This window comes from Bicyclus anynana, chromosome 19 (genome assembly GCF_947172395.1).
Source record: "Bicyclus anynana chromosome 19, ilBicAnyn1.1, whole genome shotgun sequence".
In the NCBI taxonomy this organism is placed as follows: domain Eukaryota; kingdom Metazoa; phylum Arthropoda; class Insecta; order Lepidoptera; family Nymphalidae; genus Bicyclus; species Bicyclus anynana.
In genome coordinates, this window is record NC_069101.1 from 7,595,291 (window position 1) to 7,617,555 (window position 22,265).

At 36.6% G+C, this 22,265-nt stretch overlaps 1 protein-coding gene and 1 long non-coding RNA gene across 2 annotated transcripts in view; one reads left to right on the forward strand and one right to left on the reverse strand.

Moving 5' to 3' along the window:
• Positions 1-12,882: 12,882 nt before the first annotated feature.
• Positions 12,883-14,416, reverse strand: LOC128199167 (uncharacterized). Its single transcript, XR_008251841.1, has 2 exons — positions 13,957-14,416; positions 12,883-13,099 (listed from the first exon to the last, which is right to left on the reverse strand). It is a non-coding gene; the product is annotated as an uncharacterized LOC128199167 (long non-coding RNA).
• A 1,342-nt stretch (positions 14,417-15,758) lies between these two features.
• LOC112048898 (protein gustavus) overlaps positions 15,759-22,265 on the forward strand; it is a 133,504-nt gene continuing 126,997 nt past the window's right edge. Inside the window, exon 1 of the mRNA XM_024086623.2 lies at positions 15,759-15,987. The gene's annotated coding sequence lies outside the window, so the exon portion shown is untranslated. The remainder of the gene's footprint in view (positions 15,988-22,265) is intronic.

The following is a 22,265-nucleotide window of genomic DNA, read 5'->3' on the forward strand; positions in this document are numbered from 1 at the left end:
GGAATAATTTTCCATTTTCTACCCGTATGTAATGGCTGCCCTAGTTGTAAACCTTATGCACGCCACTGTTCATTAAATATCACGTATTTTGCTACAAAGAGACGCTGATAATGTTTCGTAAAAGTTCACTTTTAAAACTGCGAGAGCGAGCTTACAAAAGTTTTAAGCTTCTGAACAAACGTATACCTACCTACCTAACTCTAAGCCTACGACAGATATTTTGTTGGCTTTGAACTGCAATTTCTTTAAGTAGTTATAAATGATATAGAACGTAGAATATTAGTATAAATGATATGAAACGTAGAATATTGTCATACCCTTTGTATCTACACACAGTGACTTGCAATTCATAGATGCAAAAATGCACAATCCCGCCAACCCACATTAGAACAGCGTGGTGGGCCTAAGCTTCATAACCCGTCTCCTATAACGAGGGAGGCTTGGCCTAGCGGGCCGTTAGAATAGACTGATAATGGTGATGATGACTGCCTTTCCTAAAAAATCACAACGAAACTGTATTGGTGAAAGAATTTTCCATTTTGTACAATTTGTACTTTTAGGGCTTACCCTAATTCAAGGCATTGTGCACGCCACTGTTTATATAGTCACATTGCATAGGCAAGGTCTATCTATACTTTTCAATGCAGATACATACTACTGCGATAAGAGCGAATATAATATATTCTCGTGATGAATATGCTTACATTTTTTATGCTATATTTTTTACATATAGATAATTAATTACCTGAAAAATATTATTTCCAAGGATTTTTACACAGAAGAATACCTATAGATAAGTATGGGAGTAAGATGGTTGGATAGTTTTTAAAGAAAAATTAAGTTTTTAATCATTTTCATCTCGAAAATTACTTTTATATTACATCAGAGAAAGTTAAGCTATAAGTTTAAATGAGCCGAAGAAGTTCTGTTTTCTGTTAACTTACTTTGAAAACAAACTAACTTCACCTGTCTGTAGGTACCTACTGTTAAAATTCGTCTTTTCAAACTCACCTTGCGATTGTAGTCGCCTCGCGACCGCCTTTGACCGCATCGCCTCCACCTCGGCAAACAAGACACCGGCCGTAATGACAAATCGATGACCCGTTTAAAAGTTTGAATTGCGAATCTCCGCGCGAGTCGCTGAGCGGGCGCAGTGTAGGGCGGGCGGGCGGCGGGAGTGGTTCCCTCAGGATGAGCGAGTGTTTGCGGCGCGGCGTGTCACGCGAGCGGTCGCCGGGACACTGCGTTCACGTGGTCACAGCGACCGCGGGGAAAGCGATTTTCACGCGGGAAACGCGACAGTGACCGCGCTGTCTCGAACCGCGGTCGCTCCACAACTGTCAAGACTTCAGCCCACCGCCTACATGTCCGCGGCTTATTACTCCTGTGGCCAGCGTTACTTCTACCTTGCGTGACACGTTTTATTGAAATTATTACTTGGCCAATGAGCTTCGAGACACGAGTGTCTAACCGCACTCTCTCTCTCCTTTGCTTGTTGTAACTACATAAGATAACCGTATGTATATTATATACAATATATAGTAGCAAGATAAAAAACAAATAAAACGATTTATTGTGTTAATACAGTGAAATGGTTTCAACGTATAGCGATGTATTTTTATGTTCATTACGTACTAGTATTTGCAGAACTTCTGACGCAATTGTTCTAAGGTCCTGGGTTTAATTCCAAACCAGGTCACTGAAACTGGATTCCACAAGAGCAACTTAGGATTTTATATCTTCTATTAAATTAACTCAGATCTGGTCTGGTGCTATGTTTCGGCGAGTAACTACACTACCGACAAAGACATACCCCTAAGCAATTCATTAACATTCTGGTACGCTGCTGCGTATGAAACCATCAGAGGTATGTATGGGTTAGAATTAACTTGTACCTGTTCCAAGTTTACCCGCTTCCACCTTAGAATCTAGGTGAGGTAGAAGTCAAGGACTAACTTGCTATTGAATAAAAAGAATAAAGAACCAATGGAAATATATCACAACTTAATGCATATTATTAATCAGAAATCAGATCCGTAGAAAACCAAAGTCACCGACATAGCTCAACGAGTCGCGAAGCTGAAGTGGCAATGGGCGGGGCACATAGTTCGAAGAGCCGATGGCCGTTGAGGTCCCAAGATGCTGGAATAGCGACACCCCACTAAAAAGAGCTGGTCGAACCCCCACCAGATGGACTGACGACGTCAAGCTAGTTGTCGTCGTTCGTTCGGTTACTTGAACGTGCTGCTAATCTCAGTCAGGAACTACTAGTTTGCATTAAAATATTTTTCTGCTGGATAGACAATTTATCCAGGAAGTTTATAGGTTATTAATTGTTATTATTATATTAAGTTATTTACCCCAATTTTAGGAGGCTCTGAATCACGGGAGCTTAATACATGAGAAATTTTAACTTTGCCTTTTTTTTTAACTTTAACTAACTTGAACCGACTACCTCGTCATCCGATGCTACTAGTTGACCGCTGGAGCAACGAAAATATTCATTGAATTCAATGTATTCATTCAATAGCTTAAACTGTACCTAGAGCATACAAAGAATTACACATACTAACACTATATCGATCTATAATTTGAAGAACCAATGAAGCTCAAAGTAGGGCGATCCCGCAAAAACGATATACGTGTAGTAGTGTAGTATGTAGCCGATGGAGTTCTATTCGGAAATCTTCACAAAAAGTCTAAAAGTGCACTTTGATCGTATGGGCGGACGAAACCTAATCCGCCCTAACCTAATGTATCCGGCGGTCGAGGGCGGATTAGGTTTCGTCCGCCCTCGACCGCCGGATACAAATATTCATCGTTTAATCAAAATAACTAAAACACACTTTTATTGCTTACACATAAACGTGTCTTAGAGCAATGTACTTCTTTATCAGACAAGGCTCGTATATTGGCGTTGTCTGAGAAGGAGTCTGGTCATTGGCTACAGGCTTTGCCATCACATAACTTAGGGACGGTTCTTGATAGGACAACGCTCCGTATAGTCGTATGCTTACGTTTGGGTGTCAAAATTTGCGAGCCTCACGTCTGCCCCTGTGGTAGCCGCGTGGATCAATTTGGTCATCATGGACTTAGCTGCAACAGAAGCGCTGGTCGTTTGTATCGCCACGGTAGTATTAACGATATAATTCGTCGCGCACTGGCCACTGCCGCTATTCCTGCGCAATTAGAACCTCCCGGTTTGTTCAGGGATGACGGCAAGAGGCCCGACGGGATGACAATAGTGCCGTGGTCTATGGGGCGTGCTTTAGTATGGGACGCAACCTGCGTAGATACGTTGGCAGCGTCTCATCTATCACGCACGTCCCAAACGCCTGGCGCAGCTGCTGAATACGCTCAATTTTGTAAGCGTCGTAAATACTCGGTCATATCGAATGACTATGTATTTGCGGCGTTTGCCTTTGAGACTTTAGGCCCATGGTCAACAGATACTAAAAAATTTTTTAATGCTATGTCTGACAAATTGGTCCATGCTTCAGGTGACGCTGGCGCTTATTTGGCCCAAAGGTTAAGCCTTGCTATCCAGAGGGGTAATAGCGCTAGTGTATTGGGTACCTTGCCTCTGGCTGAACAATTAGATGGTGTGTATTTGTTATAATTATTTTATTTATTATAAATTTAAATTTAATAAACTGTGTAATTCTTAGTTTTAATTAATATATTTTATACCGTAATAAATAAATAAGTCTAAAACACAAGTATTATTTCATCATCATCATCATCATCATCATCATCATCATCATATAATCGATTTGATTCCCACAACTGTAATCATTTCTGTGACTTAAAAAGCAAACTTAAATGCTGTAAAATTTTGCAGAGTGGAATTTGTAAGCATACACAAATAAGTGTAGGTATACCATAATAATCAGTGGGCTTATGATATTTAATTTAAGAGAAGGTGAGTGGTCGGACTACGTTCCTACTCCATCTCTAATCATTCACAACCTAACCAAACCATCCCTTTATGACATAGAGATGGTTTGGTTGGTTATAAATGTAATCTTAAATGGAACATACTCGTATGAAAGTTTATAAACTATCTACTAGCGAACTGTCCGTGTGAAATTCAGTTTTTCACAAATCCTGCGGGAACCATGGATTTTTCCGAGATGAAAAGTATGATATGCCTATGTGTTAATGCAGAGTAAAATCCATTTCCATTCCAAATTTCAGCCAAATTGCTTCCGTAGCCGCAGCGTAAAAAAGGAACAAACATACCTCATACCTACACACTTTCACACTTACACACACAAACACACAAACACACAAACTTTCGCCTTTATAATATTAGTGCGATTGTGATGTACAATTTGTGTGATATATGTATTTCAAAAAATCAATTTTTAGTTTCTGCTGCTTTAGTAATCTCTGAAACTTCTGGACCGATTTTGACGGAACTGTCACTAGCATCAAGTAGGTGATGTTATATGGAGTAACATAGACTACGTTATCACTGTATTCTTAAAACGGGTGAAACCACGGGGCGTCCGCTAGTGGCAAGTATACAGTCGTCATCAACCCATATTCGGCTCACTGCTGAGCTCGAGTCTCCTCTCAGAATGAGAGGGGTTAGGCCAATAGTCCACCACGCTGGCCCAATGCGGATTGGCAGACTTCACACACGCAAAGAATTAGGATAATTCTCTGGTATGCAGGTTTCCTCACGATGTTTTCCTTCACCGATTGAGACACGTGATATTTAATTTCTTAAAATGCACACAACTGAAAAGTTGGAGGTGCATACCCCGGACCAGGATATCACAGGTCAGGAGTAGCATCAAGTAGGCGATGTTATATGGAGTAACATAGACTACGTTATCCTTATATTCTGAAAACGGGTGAAACCACGGGGCGTCCGATAGTGGCAAGTACACAATAACATAAATACGAAAGGTCATTCATGATGTTATCGTGAAAACCGATTGACGTACAAATATGAAATTTAGCAGGAAAGTAGCTTATAGTAGATGTCCAATAAGAATGGATTTTGGGACAGGGGTGGATTAAGGTTGTCTAAAAGCGGCCCAGTCTACTCAAGAGTTGGTTATAATTCAGCGCCCAAGAATACCTAATTAACAACATGTAGAATATGTAGTATTCTGTAGCAATGTGGAGCAAGTTAAACAAAACCTTGTGAAATAGACATCATCAGTCATACAAAAAGACAAAGCGCCTTCCTTCCAACCCCGCAGTCATATCTACATCGGGTCATTAAAAAATGGCCAAGGCTCTTAACGACCGTCCGTGTCACGTAACACGCTAATATTTATGTAAATTGCGGAGAATATGATTAGTCGTGTCGCCTCCCCCGCTGATAATCATATTTACGACCCCCTCCCCAAAAGGGGGGTGCTTCCTTGCTGTGGTTTTGCTACTGAGAACAGTTTACGTGACTAAATGGGGAGGTGCGCGAGTGGATTTATATTACTTATTTTTTTAATGTCTACGAAGTAATAGACAATTAAAATATTTCTTTTTTACGAGGACAAAGCACTATTTTATCGAGTTGAGTCCTTTGGATTACCAAATGCTGAGGTTAAGTAATGTGTTGAAAGTGAAACACATTACTTATTATTCATATTCACGTGGTTATTCTAAAAATAATAATTAATAAATTTTGAAAATTCGGCCCCACTGAAAATGGAACCTGCAACAATTTGTACCATCATCGGTCAGGAATTTACAAAATATGATGAAAGAAGACCATTTGGCATCTTGTGAAAATGAAATGCACTTTTGGGAGTGCAAATTTTGCACCATACATATTACATATCCTATAGCCAATGATGGACACAAACTGGTAAGAGGAAGAAACTACGAAACTCAGCTGGTTTCCATTTGGAACCATCCATGATCCATGGTTTCCGCAGGATTTGTTCAAAAAAATAAACGCGGACGTAGTTATTCAACCCTCAATAGCTCCGTAGTTAAGAAGCCGGACTTAACACCCAGAAGTCCATGTGTCCAGCTTTAAGGACAACGGACACCAAGGTATGAAAACCCAGGCCGTACAGAGAAATAAAATGGAAGTGTAAATAAAATAAAATGGAGTGGAATAGATATAAATAAGGACTCTAGTTTATACAATAATAAGAAGTGTCACATTATTGTGGGTATTGTCATATTTTTCGGTTGTGGGAATCGAACCCACAGCCTTAGAAGTTAGGGTTACTACCCACTGCGCCACTTCGTTATCAAATTTGGTGTGTGTTGCATTATGTTTAGGCTTAATTTCAATATGTATTTTGTAGAATAATCTATACTAATATTATAAAGCTGAAGAGTTTGTTTGTTTGAACGCGTTAATCTCAGGAACTACTGGTCCTATTTGAAATATTCAGTGTTTGATAGCCCATTGATCGAGAAAGGCTTTAAGTTATATAAATAAATAATATCTCCGTACTCCTACGGAAACGGGAACCACGCGGGTAAAACCACGCGCGTAAATATATAAATTAAATTATAGTTTCCGTAATGATTAAATTCATAATTAATAGCTGTTACGATATCTGGCATTAGCGTGGGCTTTTTATTGGCCTGTAACTTTTTACTCCCAATAGTAAAAATACATAAAATTTTAAGTGAGATTTAGCTTAATAATGAGACACGAAGCGTCACGAGCCAAGACAAATAACTGTCAACACCAGAGGCACAACCACCTCCGTCCACGTTTAACGACAAACCTCCGTCCACGTTTAACGACAAAACATACTTACTTAAACTTAACCGTAGCAATCCTAAAACCGTTATAGTAGAACTAATGATGGGGTAGTAAACATCTTTCGGTTCTCGGTATAACTAATCTGTGCATAGTATGCATGAAGGAAGAAGGAACACCTATACAAGTTATGCTTAGATGCAGAGGTGTACCTATCTGAACAACGCGCAGCATACATTGGCTCACCAGCAATACTCCACGAGGCTTTCGGCGACCTGGGCGGCCTGCTAAGCTTCTGGAGCGAGCTCTGTTGGCTGGAGTGACTCCAGTGGAGATCAGCACCTAATGTATCTACGCACAACGGTCTGCTTTAATGACCAAGTGCGGAAAAAGCCCAGGAAAGAAGAAGAATATCATAATAATTTAAATCTAGTTTAGTTAACGTACGCGATTTACCACAAATTCATACATTAGCGAGCAAAGCCGCGGAGAAAAGTCAATATCAGTGTAAATCTACTTACGACGTCATGTCATCCGTCACTAAATAATAAATTCAATCTCGGAAATGCTCTGCATTGTATGTACCCTTTCTAATTATACCGCAAACAGACCGAAACAAAAATAAATAATTAATTACAACGTCCTGAAGCGCAGACTTTACCCTTCCTATTTAAGGGGCCAGATGTTAACAGACTCGGAACAAACCCCAAATATCTTGTAAGCCACCCACCGGCCCGATACCACATGCACAGGTGAGATTAACACATATACACACAACACAAACAAATTTCAACCTAAAACTGTAATACTCAGGGTTTATATTTCAATAATAGACGCTGCCCTTTTGTCTTTATCGACTGTAGAAACAGTTTCTTCCTTATATTATATCGTAAGATTTTAGATCTGCGTCCGTAAAGACTGTTATCGTAAGCATTGGCATTCGAATAGCAACTTTATTGCTGTGTACTTACAACTTATTTTTGCAGTGTTACAGTAATATTTTCAGTCGCTTTTCTTGCAAGGGTCGTGTGATATGATATCGAGGCGAGACAGAAAGGGACAGTAGAGCGCAGGCTCCTCGGCAGACGTCGCGGTTGCCATGGCAACACATCGATTCGCCGCACCCCTGCCCGATGCAGCCTCCGGTATTCAGGTCATCCGAAGCACTGGAGTACAGAACGGCAGATCTAATTGATTTTCTTTGTGACGACTTTTCATATGATGCCTGAATGTAACCTTTTAACTTTTTTAAGTAAGAATTACATAAACAATAACAATTTTAATCCTGAAATGTTTTATGAAAACAAATCGAAGGTATTTTATCGTTATATCGAGTTACTTAAAAATAACGCTATCAATTTAATTTGATTCTTCTTTAAAACTTACTATTTAAGCAATAAGTACACCTATCTAAATGTAATTTGGATTAAAACCATTGAATTACTGTGTAATGTACTACGTAATACCTTTAGTAATTCAATGTATATAACTCTCTTTTTATTTCAGTAAATTTTATTTACTTCTTTCGTTTAAATTACATGTATTAACGAATATTATTTTATCAGGTTTTATTTTCGAAAACTATTCCACTGTTTTAAACTAAGCCTTTTAAAACTCAACCTCGAAAAATTACGTTGTTTTCCCCCCAAACGGAAAAGAATATTACCAATTTTATAGTACGAAGGTTCTTATAACTAATTAGAATTCCCAACATAAAATTTCCCTAATTTTCTCAACGTAACTTTGATGTATTTACAGAACACCGACCCAATTATTGTCTAAAAGACACGTCGTGGCCCGCTTTTCAACAAAAGCGAAAAAGAGGCTGGACCTAATAAGGCCACTCGAAATTTTCGCCCCACGACTTTCTTTGACAAAGGCCTACATCGATATGAGGGTAATTTTAAAAGTAAAGACATTTATTTCCAGGTTCAAAGAAGTAATTCATTGTTATTCCTTTATGTGTAGGTAGTTATTTCAATGACGATTTTTTTCTAGTCGGTAGTAGTATTTATTTACCAACTTGAAAAAAAATAATCATCATTATTAGGTCTACTGAAAAGTTAAAGGTGCATGCCCCTAACCGGATTCGAACCCACACTCCGGAATAGATGGCCGAGGTCATATCCACTGGCCTAACACGGCGGATTTTGAGAAATTATGTGTTTCAAACGGTGAAGGAAAAACATCGTGAGGAAACCTGCATATTTGAGAATTTTCTCAATTCTCTGCGTAGGTATGTGAAGTCTGCCAATATCCATTGGGCCAGCTGGTGGACTATTGGCCTAACCCCTTTCAGTCTGACCTTCCACTGACTGAGGGCATCAAGCGTGTTGCAGGGAGCCGATGGATGCTGGCGGTTCGGGACCGTTTGTTTGTTTGTTTGGAAGTGTATTTAAGAAGCCTATGTCCAGCAGTGGACGTCCATCGGCTGTTAATTTTATAGTTTAAACTATAGACAGAATATTATTTGAAACAAAATTAAAATTTTAAAATTGAGAGTTACTGATGTTGATGTGTGTATGGACACACATCAACATCAGTAACTCTCAGAATATGACTCTTATTTTGACTTTACCTACATAATTTATAAAACATAATCAAATTCATGTGTTTCCTATAGGATTACCTACTTAGGTTATAAGACCATTTAAAACCTAAATCTGTTCTGCCATTGCCAACAAAAATTGTTACTAAGAAATTTTAGTAACAATTCTTTTGTAAAAGAAATTTATATAGCAGACCAGAGACTAAAATCGCTACTAGAAATCCTATACGACCTATTTCTCATTCCTACGGAATTAAAAAAATTAATCTACCGGTTTCGGAGAATTGCGACCACAAACAACGTGACACTAGATATTCTAAAATAGATTGGTATTTTTATTTATATATAATTTTTTTTTTTATAACCCATCCTGTTTCCGGGCAACAGCCTCCCCCAAACTCACCCATAGTTTTAAATACGTATATTGGTGCATTGTAGGGCTCATATACTCTACTAGGTCGTCTCGCCATTTACATTAATTAAAAAAAATTTGAACACGAAGCGTTGAAAAAATAGATTAGGATTACCTACCCGTAAATTGTTATTAGAGAAAATTAACAAACAAATTGAAGGACAAAAATAAATAATTGACGCTTTACCCAAAATATCGATTCAATTACTGTACAAAAGGCACGTCAGATCCGGCGGGTGAACAAAGGAATGAGGCTAGACCTAATAAGGCCACTTGAGAGTCTTGCCTTTCCACTTCCTTTGATGTAACAGAAATGAGGGCAATTTGAAAACGTTACCGTGACGTAGAGTCAACTCGATAATAAAATAATATAAAAGCGGTATATAGCGAAGTTATCAGGAAATTCGTTCAATTTTATTTATTCAAAACAAAATTACTGGGATTTATCTTAGAAATATTCGAATGTTTTGAATGAGTTTGTAGACAGAATTTAAAAATGCAATTTTCATACAATACCCGAAACCTATACCACTTTTTTATCGTCGGGAAATCCTCATGGGTAGCAAAATTCGTCAACAATGGTCGATCGGTAACCCACTAGGCCACTACGTGCTCCATACGACTATAGCACACGTTAGATGTGTGCCGGAATCATGGCATACCAACAGCTTGAAGACTAAGCAGTGTTTTTTTTCATAGTTTACAAGTTAACTCTTGACTACAATCTCACCCGATCGTAAGTGATGATGCAATCAAAGATGGAAGCGGGCTAACTTGTTAGAAGGAGGATAAAAATCCACACTCTAAAGTTTACCTTTAAGGTAAAGTTAACTTTACCTCAAAGGTAAGGTTCACTCAGCAACTCAAGCCAAAATATCCTTCCAGAACGACCCTTTATGCCCAGGACCGAGTTTCAGAGAACACGTCCTTCTAGAGTCGTACCACTCAAAAATAAAATAAAAAGAGGAAGTAACACCACCAACTTTGCTTTCATGCGGAACAGTCATAATCGGGCCTAATTGTCTAACGCAAACGATTGAATTTGACAGTTGAAATCGTACGTTTTTACTTGTCAAACGGCTATTTCGGATTGTGTAAGCCAATGAAAAGCCATCGGTTGGGCATAGTTAGTTCATTACGATTAGATCGTTATTTTTATACGAAGAGTGAATGATTTGTTAAGATTTGACAGTTATTTGCGATTGTCTTCGAATTGTGTAAAGTTTTATTTTCATAGCTTATGTCAAAAACTTACGATGGGTCTTGAGTCACCTTTGATCGTAAAACGGACAAATTGTGGATGTCCAAAATTCCAAAATAATAATTTATATTTTATTAAATATCTAAAATTAATATTTTTTTCCATTCTAAATCTCTCAATTCAGTCTCCCCGTCCACAGTTAGCATTTTTAGGACGAAACTTTGCGAAGTGTTTTGTTTGTAAACAATGAACTCTGTTAAAAAGAGTAATAAATAATATATTATTTGCAATGAACCTATAAAGTCAAAACAATGAAGTTAATTGAGTGCTATTAATCGATTTATATTGGATGCTGAGACTTGGACTCTGAGAGAAAGTGAGAAAAAGAATATACACGCTCTAGAAATGTGTTGAAGAAGAATGCTTGCATATCCTGGACACAGTCTCACTCCTCCAAGAACTGGGGATCAAACAGCATCTTTCTTCCAGCATCCAATGTCTTCTTACACACACTTTCTTTGGACGTACCAGAGAAAGAGACGATAAGTCCATAGAGCGACATAAACTCAATACCTACGATATTTAATACCATACCATGTTTTAGATTTCTGCGACATCTTGCATGTTGTTGTATCCAATGTGTTGGGATCTGTGTTTCAGGGCTTATGTGTGTGGTTTAGTTAAGTTTGCTGGTTATCAAGCAAAAAGGAATCGAATTTCATTTTTAAAATTATGATTATGGCGAACGAACTCTTTCGTCATCGCTCATAGGTACATTTACATTTTCCATTGGTGCATGCCCACCCTAGGAATCCTAGGATTCTGAGCTACCGAATAGGAATAGGAAATACTAGTAGATAAGCCAATGGGTGGGAGTAGAATAGGATAGGAATAGGGAATGAGTCAAAGCGAAGCTTGTCTGTCTGCTATATTATCTTAGTACACAAACTACACTTACATTGAGACTAAATGTTGATGTGTGTATTTTATAATATGCTCAATATTAACAATTTTGCTTTACAGGATATTTGGAATATGCCCTATAACTGCAGACTCCAATATTGCAAAAAGCACCTGCAATACAGTGGAATAACATATTGGTGTGCTGAAGAAAAGATGGCAAAGGCTTTTAGCTGATAGGACATTGTACTGATGACCCTGTTATCTGGTCAAATCATAAATGTGTGTGTATTATCAAAATATTTGCACAGATTGTGAAATGCTGATGATATTTGATTTGGTCTTTGATATTTGAAAATAAAAGAATACTTACTTCGCTGAGTTTGTTTTTTGTAGTACTTTTCAAAACTAAAGCTTTCAGTTTAACATTTTACTATTAATATTTTTTTTTACCATTACAATAATTAAATAAATTATTCAAAAAAGTGTAGTTGTAAAAAATACATTTATAATACCTGTGTATGTTCACCCCCCTGCAGTTTCACCCACATAATTCCTGTTCCCGTGGGAAGGAATACATGGCCTATAATACTCAAATGTGGATTTTTATTGGTAAAATAATCTTCAACATTGGTTCAGTAGGTCCAGTGTTTACCCCTACAATCTCACAAACTGTATCTTTTATTACAGTATCTTGACTACTAGTATTCTAAGAATTATGAAAATGACACCTCTGAGGGTGAAATAGGGGTTGGAAGTTTATAAAAAAAAGATTTTTTTAAGTATATTTATTATAATAATAATAAATACAGTAAACATAGACTTTCAGTTAGACATTTTTTAAACCCACACAGCTTAAAAATAATCAAATATATACTTCTCATCCAAACAGTCGGCCTGTACAGTACTTGCAGACACTGTTTTGATGATTAGTATATTTTCTTAAATCAGAAAAACAAGTAATCATCATGGATCAGTCATCAATCATGGATTCAGCCCTGCCCACTGTACTTGACAACAGATTGGCCATACTTAAATGTTAAAGCATGTTTATTTTTAAATATGTTTTACCGTAAATAAATTATTACAGATGCTATCTTTCTAACAGCTAGCAGGATAGGTATAATGAAGTTACACACTAAATAATCAAATTTATTTTATAATTAACAAAAATGAGTAAGAATATAGATGGATGGCTGACATAGAGAGCTCCTGGAATTAGACACACACACACACACCACATAATTCTTAAGCTGGCTCAGCTAGTCAGTCTTGTTGTCAAAGCACTCATCTTCATGTCTCTGAGTCAATATCAGTGGTTCATCATAATGGTCTGTTCATAATAATCAATTTAGTCTGAAATTAAAAAAAAAATTAATATTTCATACTAAAAGTTAGATAGAATCTTTGAGAGGAAAACATTAGCAGCGATGTCCTGGGTTTGATCCCTGGCTGGGCCGATTGAGGTTTTCTCAATTGGTCTAGGTCTGGCTGGTGGGAGGCTTCGGCCAGTTACCACCTTACTGGCAAAGACCTACCACTAAGCGATTTAGCATTCCGGTACGATGCCATGTAGAAACCAAAAGGGGTGTGGATTGTCTTACTACTCCTAACAAGTTAGCCCGTTACCATCTTAGATTACATCATCACTTACCATCAGGTGAGATTGTAGTCTAGGGCTAACTTGTAAAAAATAAAAAAAAAACCTGCTCCAATGTGGATTGGTAGTTATGGTGTTAATATACCACTATCAGATGTTAATGATAATTAATGTTCCGAAGGTCCTGTGTTTGATCCCCGGCTGGTCCAATTGAGACATACGACCAAGCGATTTAGCATTCTGGTGTGATGACGTGTAGCAACTGAAAGGGTTGTGTATTTTCAGTTTAACTTGTAAAGAATAAAAAATAAAATAAAACAGTAACATTTTGCTCTCAGTAGAGGATTTTGAATGGTATATCTAAATGCCTAGATAAACTAACTCTGCGAACCCATTGTAATTATGACACTGTTGTTGGCTGGTGAAGGAATAAAACACCCTAAAGAGCTAGAGAACTGTTCAAATCCTTTAATAATAAGTCTGTTTGTGAAGTCACTCATCACGCACTTAGGTAAACCTATGTATATTAGTGCCGTTTCATACGAGACTTAGAGATTAACACTGGGATAAAAATAACATGCAGACTTTTCTAAGAGACAGAGAAAATGCCCACCCTCTCCTTTTGCGCAGCCCGGATGTGCTAAATACTTCCCAACAAAGAAATTACTGCTATAACTAGTGCAGGGACATGTAGTAGACAAGCAGCGCGATCACTTATTAATCGGGCATTGTTGATTGTTCTTCAGTTGGCTAACTGTAAGTTAACCACCACGCTAACCACCTTAGCCCTGCCTTGCCTGAGTTAAGGGTTGTTTTAATGAGAAACTTCTTAAGAAATGGACATCGACAAAATTATATAGAGGTAGTTAGTTTTCTTTTTTGTTTACTTTTATATTTTTGATTAACAATAACACTTTGCTCCTAAGATCAATATAATTTAGTAAAACTTTGCTCAATTTCTAAATTCTCTTTAAAACCTGAAAAATAAAAATTTTGTTTTGTTTTGATAAATTAAAAAATAAAATTTCTAACACAGACCACAAATGAAGATTTCTAATCCACGACCACAGGTTATTAATATGCTATGTTTCACCACAGACTAATAGGATACCCCGTTATTTTGACACTAGCCTACACAGACAACAGGGAGATTACCAAATAGTCCAAATAGCCCTTGGTTAAATTCGTTAATTGCGTTTTGTTACTCGAGTTGCATGTACCATTTTCTCACGCTATTTTCTTCAATAGTAGATATTTTTCGTGAAATTTAATGCTTCTTTAATGTTTTAAACAAAAGACATAAAACTTTGTTAAAATATATGCATTATTATGGAGTTTGACTTAAATTTGATAATATTATTAACGATAGTTTCACTATCGTTTTGCATAAACAATACGCAATCTTCATGAATGATTTCAGTTCATCGTTCACCATCCGGTCTTCATATAATGAACTAAATTAGACAATACCAATGTAAAGTTACGATTGATCGTTGATCGTAGCCGATCGTATGAACTTTACGATCAATGAACTCCGTTAGACAATTAGGCCCCTCATAAAGTTTGGCTAATGAAAGTAGAGACTGAAATCACCCGCCAAATTTAAAAAATCATTAAAAAAACATGCGTAATTTGTTTAAACATTTTTTTTTGTTTGTGAATACATCACAGCCTATACTGTATTAAACTCAGTTATTCCAATATTTACACTATATTTTTAGAATTTATTCCGATTTATTTTTAATTTGGCGGGAGATTCCAATCTCTACTTTCATTAGCCAAACTCTACCATAATAATTGAAGAATTTCATTATATTTTCATTAAATTGGTTTCATTATATTGATGCCTAGCAAACGTAAATCACACTTTTTCGTAAAAGCGCCTTATTCAAATTAGTCGTTAAACTTTCTTTGGATAAACAACCAAGGTCAACATGGTCTTTTGCTTATAGCAAACCCTATATTCAATGTACTCTATGGCTTATAGTTTAAAATTTACCAAAACTGACAGTGGCCGTTGTTCCAAATAACCCTTCAATTCGTTCTTTCGTTCGTTCTTTTTAGGGTGCCATCTATGTTAATACAATGAAAACAAAAATTAGTGCAGTGCCACCTAGTGAGAAACGTATTAACTACAATAAAAATACCCAAGTAGTACGTAGTACGACATATAGATGTCTAACTTGATACAAAAAATGTCTTTGTACAAAACGATAAATTGTTTTATTTATCGTTTGGTACAATTTATTTAATTTAATTCTACCTAGTAAATGTTTTATTTAGGCACAATTTTATAATCATGGTATTTCAATATCATCATTAATTATTTCTAAATTTATGGTCTGGTAACATTTAAACTGCTTTACCGACACTGCGCTAATTGGACGCAGGCGCGTCGCAAACTCCTTCTCTTTTTCTATTGGTTTATTTTATGTCATGCCCAAATCCTCGCTTGTAAATTATTGTAATATCCAGCTTGTGTATTTTATTTTAAGTTTTAGCATTTACTGTAAATTAGATTAAATCAAGGTTTCATTTCATGGTAGATATAGTAATTAAACTGTTTATTGTATTGTGATGATAAGTGCTGTGGGTACTCAGCGTTGGGAAATTAAAGCGGCATCGTGGAGTCACGAAAACGAAGGTAAAAAAACTTTTCATTGTTTCTACTGACGCTTCGGTTGGAAAGAAAAATTGAAAATCGATTCCAGCAACGCGTACTTTCGCAATATTTGTTTGCTATTTTTTGAAACCACTGATTTGCAGCCATTTCAGCTTTTTTAAACTGTTTTACTGTAGTAAGAAACTGGGAAATAGGATCAATATTCGACATCGTAAAGTAAACACAAAACCACACCGTCTTATTTTGTTCAATAGCAGTGCATGAAAGCATGTTTGCAATACTGAACTTACCTATATTATGTTATAGATAGTTTCTTTTTAAGGTAATAAAAAGTTGGGTAACCTATAAATACACACAATACAATGTAGAAACCTCTATGTATAATATGTTGTTCCCATTATTCCAAATATCAACATCATATATCATAATAAACATTTAGAATGCCAATGATACCTTAATAAAAGATGCATACATTTTTTATACAGTAGGTAATTATGCTAATTCTTAATTATTATGTATGCAAATTTTAGATATTGCTAATATTGAAAAGATATACATGCAATTTTATTTCATGGTTACCAGTTTATACTAGTTAATGTGTCATACAATACCAGAAACCATAACCAGTTGCAAATTCACATTAATTATATTTATTACAAAGATACCTATACAGTTTTAGAACATTGTTAATTTTGGCAAAACTTTTGAGAGGCTTGTGTAGGTTGAATAAACTATCAAAACTTTTAATTGAAACTACAAAGTTTGTGTCATATTGGTGTACGCTTACTAACTCCACAGTAAAAAGGCCTCTAGATTGAGAAGTCATAGGTTCAAACAAAGTCTGCTGGACTGTTGTACCCAATCATAATACATGTATTTGATACTAATAAGAGCTGTATGGGAATATTGTTCTTATTTAAAAAGATATAGCAAATATTCTGTTCTTCTTAATCACTAAAAACCAAACTTAACAAACAAATAAAAAATGTGGGTAATATCACTATACTAAAGCAAAACAAATAAGATATCAAGGTAGAAAACCCATGTCATTTCATACTTAATTTATTTTAAACTAGTGGACACAACTTCGTCCGTGAAATTCGATGTAAACTTTCAACTACCCCTACCCCATCCTAAACTAGTCATAAAAACCAACAAAACAATTTTAAATTAACATTTTTCATGAAACGTTACTAATTTACTATTTATATTTCCCTGTTTTGTAAATATGTCTGAGCTGTTTGTAAATATGAATGAGCTGCTTAAAAAATATCTGAAGTATCTACAGTAATTTACTAAAATACTTTGTTACAATTTTTATATCATTACATCATGTCTAAAAATGTAAATAAAACGGTTGCCCTTGCTTACTTAATATTTAAAAAATATATCTAATATGTTTAAATCTACATCATTACAAATATTCATAACAAAAGCAGCTGCAGATGTTTTTGAATAAGGAAATAGTTGTCGACCTTGGTCACAAGATGTCTCTGGCAACACTTTGATAACCTCCGCAGATTATACAATAAGATCATTTGTATGGCACTGTGATTACATTCAATTTAATTCGTGTCATGTTGACTTAATTGCATCTTGGCACGCCTTAGCATTTTTTTACACTTTAAAATGATGTCCAGTAAATATTATAACAATGCTATCAGAATATTTTAATGACCTATAAGCCCCCCCTTAGGGGAGTTGGGATAAGGTGCTTATACTCATCATTCCAACCCACTCCAAGGGTGATAATGTTTTTGACTCTGTAACAAGCTATAGCCAGTTAAACACTTAAGGGTATTGATTGGGACCAATGACTTAACATGCTCTATGACAGGATGTAATACCATCAACTTAGGGTTGCTTGTGGATATATCTTTAAAGATAGAAAAGTTTAGTATTTTGAATCGTAACCAATTTCATTACAATCAAACTCAGGGCTTCATATCCTAAGCATGGGGTAGACACAGAATCAATAAAACAGATTAAATTTTATTCCTTTCAATGTATTTAAAAAAAATAGTTTTTTATGCATAAGTGACTTAAGTTTGTCTACAATCATGCCTGGTGGAAAGCAATGATGAGGTCTAGGTTAGAGCGCAATTGCCTAGTAGATGCCTATTCACTCTTGTATTGTTGAAAGTCTTGTTTAATCTTAAATACAGTATTTTAATACTGAGTAGGTAATTTTTTTTTTTGTTAGGTCTAATACAAATTAGAAAAATGTAGAACAAGTGGATGATTCAAGAATTAGATATAATTAGGAAGGGTCACTGTATATTGGCGCTGCTATTTTTAAATCAAAAACGGTAAACCTTTTATTCTGAATTCTCACTCGTTATTTGTCAGTTTTTTGTGTAATTGTCAACACTGTTTTTTGCTCAGTAAGCTCACTGGTTTTTATTATCGCCCTGGCTCAGTAAGGGTTAACTGGCATTGCAAACAGTTTCGCCTTCCACCCTCGTATATAAAGGCCTATACACACGACGTATAATTATACGCGCAGTTTACGTTAACGTCGTTGAGATCCATATTGATCGATACAAACGAGAAACAAGCGCATGAAATGAGCGCTTCAAATCTGTATCACTTGTGACTAATACAAATGTACGGTCATTAGTCGATTATCGAAGTCCAGACAGCCACTCAGGCAGCTTAATTCAAATATCCCTTAGCTAAAATCTGTATTTTACAATAGACTCGCGTAAGATTCTTCTAAGTTCTCTAGGTGTTTCATCCTCTCAGGATGAGGCTTAGGTTAAGCTCCCCACTGCGGCCTCTTTCTTTACCCCTACGTCGATGTACCACGTTTATATTTGAATGTGTTTTAAAAGCACATAGCAGGACTTATTTGTATAAGGCTCATCCAAGAGGATAAAAAAGTTGAATATAAACTTACCTTAACGTTTTAATCTATTCAGCAGGCGAATGTATAATGTATGTGAAGGTGTTGGTAGCTCCAACTGAATCTTGTTAACGAGCGTCGTCTGCGCGTATTAAATATGCCGTGTGTAGAGACTCTAAAAGGTAATTCCAAGACCATGTAACTGTGTACGCAACATTATTGTATTCAGTCTACCTGCTCGGGTCCGCACAGGGAGCTACGCGGAAAAAAAAAGTAAAAAGATAATTTTCGTCCGAGCCGTGCCACGTTCGAAAGAACAAAGGCTTCTACTCTTACCTAGTTATAGCTAGTTACACCGCCTCCCGCAGGTGTAACTTGTTATCTCTTACCTGGAATTCTTTTATTTTCTTTCATGATTTTAGTTGAAAACGTTTACAGTGCGAAAGTAGAGTCGTAAAACTTTTTTGTTATAGTTACACGACTCTGTGGACTTTTCTTACTTTGTGTTTTGTGTTTTCATTGTTTTTGTAGGAGATTTTATGGATTTAAATCTCCCGTTTCTGAGATGCGGTTGTTTTGACCTTCGTTTGCTTTGTCTTTGAGTAACATCATATTACATTATTATCTTCAACTAATACTAGACTTCGGACTAGACGGCTAAAACCTGAACTAAAAGTGACAGCGCCTTACACAAATGACAATAAGACCGCCATTACCAAAAGACAATGAGCACCATTAAGACATTAGCACCGCGTCTGCGAGACTTGTTTCGTGACGCGGAGTTTAATTAATAAATCCTGAAATGAAATTCAACTACCCACATAACGTAAACATCACCTACGTATTAGAACAAAGTCGTCAGACGAGATCCCTGATTTCTTACCTGACCTAGATTCCTACTACCATCACAGGGGTGTAAGAACTGATCTCAAAGTCCACAAAACCAAGGCTTCGACTAGACCCAACGTTCCTCTAGTCGGGTCTAGGCTAGGCCAACGTCCAAGTCTCACAAGATAATCTCTTAGACGTCAGTTCTAGTTCCGTTCCTCTTCTCTTACAAACTTCTCAACTTTGACTCTAGTAAGACTTCTATGATCCGGTAAAGCCCTGCGGTCCCATTAAGCACTAAGTTTAGAACATCGCCTTATTATTGCCTGTAGATCTACAAAATATATTTAAAGAAGTGAGCTCAGGAACTGTTTGGTCTCGATCCTCCTTCAGGTAAACTACAACATAATGTTAGCCGTGACTTCATCAAAGCATAGTTATATTATATTTAACAAAATCTATCATTTGAATATCAATTATTGGAATGACATGATATGATATCACATCGCAATGCGTAAATATAGGCGAGTGTAAATTTGTTTTATATACGGAAGCGCATCATTTGAGACGGTTAGAAGGCAGCTGGTATTTATGCCTATTTCAACATCCACGGCAATGTTTACTCATAGTCATATCTAAAAGATCGTACAACTTTGGTGTGCGAGTCAAATGTATTTACTTACATTAATTTAATCTCTGTTAAATAATTTGAATGAAGAAGCATTTTAGAATTAAAAATATCGCAGTGATATTATTTATTAGACGGCATATGTGTATGATTTCTTGTAGACTTTGCTAGTTTAGTATGATTTTTTGGGTATGCTACTTTTTTCTTGTAAGTATACAATTTAACATGTGGAAGATGAATGGCTTTTAATAACCTCATTATTGGAAGGATGGGAATTTACCAAAAGTTGTTACTAACCAGATGTTTTTTTTACTGTATCTTAATTAATAGTCATACAACTTAACAGCCACAATGTCCTTTAAATTGCGTGGTACATTGTCTTGTTTTAACGCTCAGAATTTTTAATTACCTGGTAACCCAGTTAGCTATCAGAATCAAGAATTTATCAAAAAGTAGAGGGGAGGGTATCATCGAAATTAACTACTGAACTTGAGCTACTCACGGAAGTTAACTTGATAGTAATCAATGTTTGACTGGTTGGAGGTCGTGGCTAGTTACCAACCTACCGGCAAATACGATGTCGTGTAGAAACCGAAAGGAGTGTAGATTTTCATCCTCCTCCTAACACGTTAGACCGCTTCCATCTTAGATTGCTTCATCACATACCATCAGGTGAGATTGTAGTCAAAGGCTAACTTGTAAAGAAGAAGAAAAAAATTGTAAAAATGCTCAACGTATGCTTGGCTAGTTATGATTTGACTTGTATTTTTTTAACAAACCGGAATTCTACTAAGTCGCATGCGCCTACTCGGTCATAGTAAACATGTGGGTATAGAATTTGGAATACAACAACTTGAGCAATAACTTTATTAGACTTAGCCGGTTGGTGTCCATCCGGCTTCGATAAGACTAGTCATCGCGTAAGCAAGTGACTGTTGCAAAAAATATGAGCGGTGGCATTCACCTGATGCCCTTGAACCGGCGACGGTCAGCACACTCAGCTGGTGACGGCCGGAGCCGGGCCTTGAGGCGTCTAGGACATTCAACCGAAATACTTCGGAGATTGTCGTGTTTTATACAATCACCACTGCTCCGCGTATTGCCGATTGGTTTACCACAAGCTTGTCTATGGGAACGTTCACCTTTAAAATAAGGGTTCCGTTTTTGTACATCCAGAGCCCTAAAAACGCCCCAAATCACTACTTTTGGAAAAACAATCGCTATTAAGTATATAACATGAAGTTCAAATACAAAACTTCCATTTTTGAATTCGGCCGTAAAAATGTTAGGACATTAAAGGAACATTGGCGAACTTCCAAACAATTTTTTGTTGACAATTTAGTAATTCTTTCGTCTATGGATGACGTGTTTAAGTATGATTGCGTGAACAGTTTCATTTTAAGGTTCTATAGAAAGTCAGGTCACCTGAGAATTGTCTCAATTATCTACGTATGTGAAGTCTGCCATTCCACATTGGGCCAGCGTGGTGAACTATTAGCCCAATCCCTCTCATTCTATGAGGACACTCGTGCTCGATAGGAAGTCACAGGTTTTGAATTTCGTGATATTTGTTGTACTTGTTTTTTACTAGTACGGCCATCTGTCGAGCTAAGTCTGAACTGAATTAAAGTTTTAAATGCAATTTTTACCTTGCAAGGACGTAAGACGGCGCAGAACATTATAGACCTATTATTTACTTTCTGTGTACGACTCGAAAGTGACAGTGAAATATCACTGTCAGTCCATGATTTATTTGACAGATGACATTGATTTATTTAATTAATAAAAATTTGTATGATTTCATTTTCTTTCAGACTTAAATCGTACCTTATCTTATCAGCCGATAGACGTCCACTACTGGACATAGGCCTCTTGCATGAACCTCCAAGCACAACGGTCTCGAGCCACCAGCTTCCAGCGGCGCCTTGCAACCCGCTTGATATCCTCCTACTCAGAATACAGAAAACCACCAGAAGCCACGTTTAGATGTCATTCTAT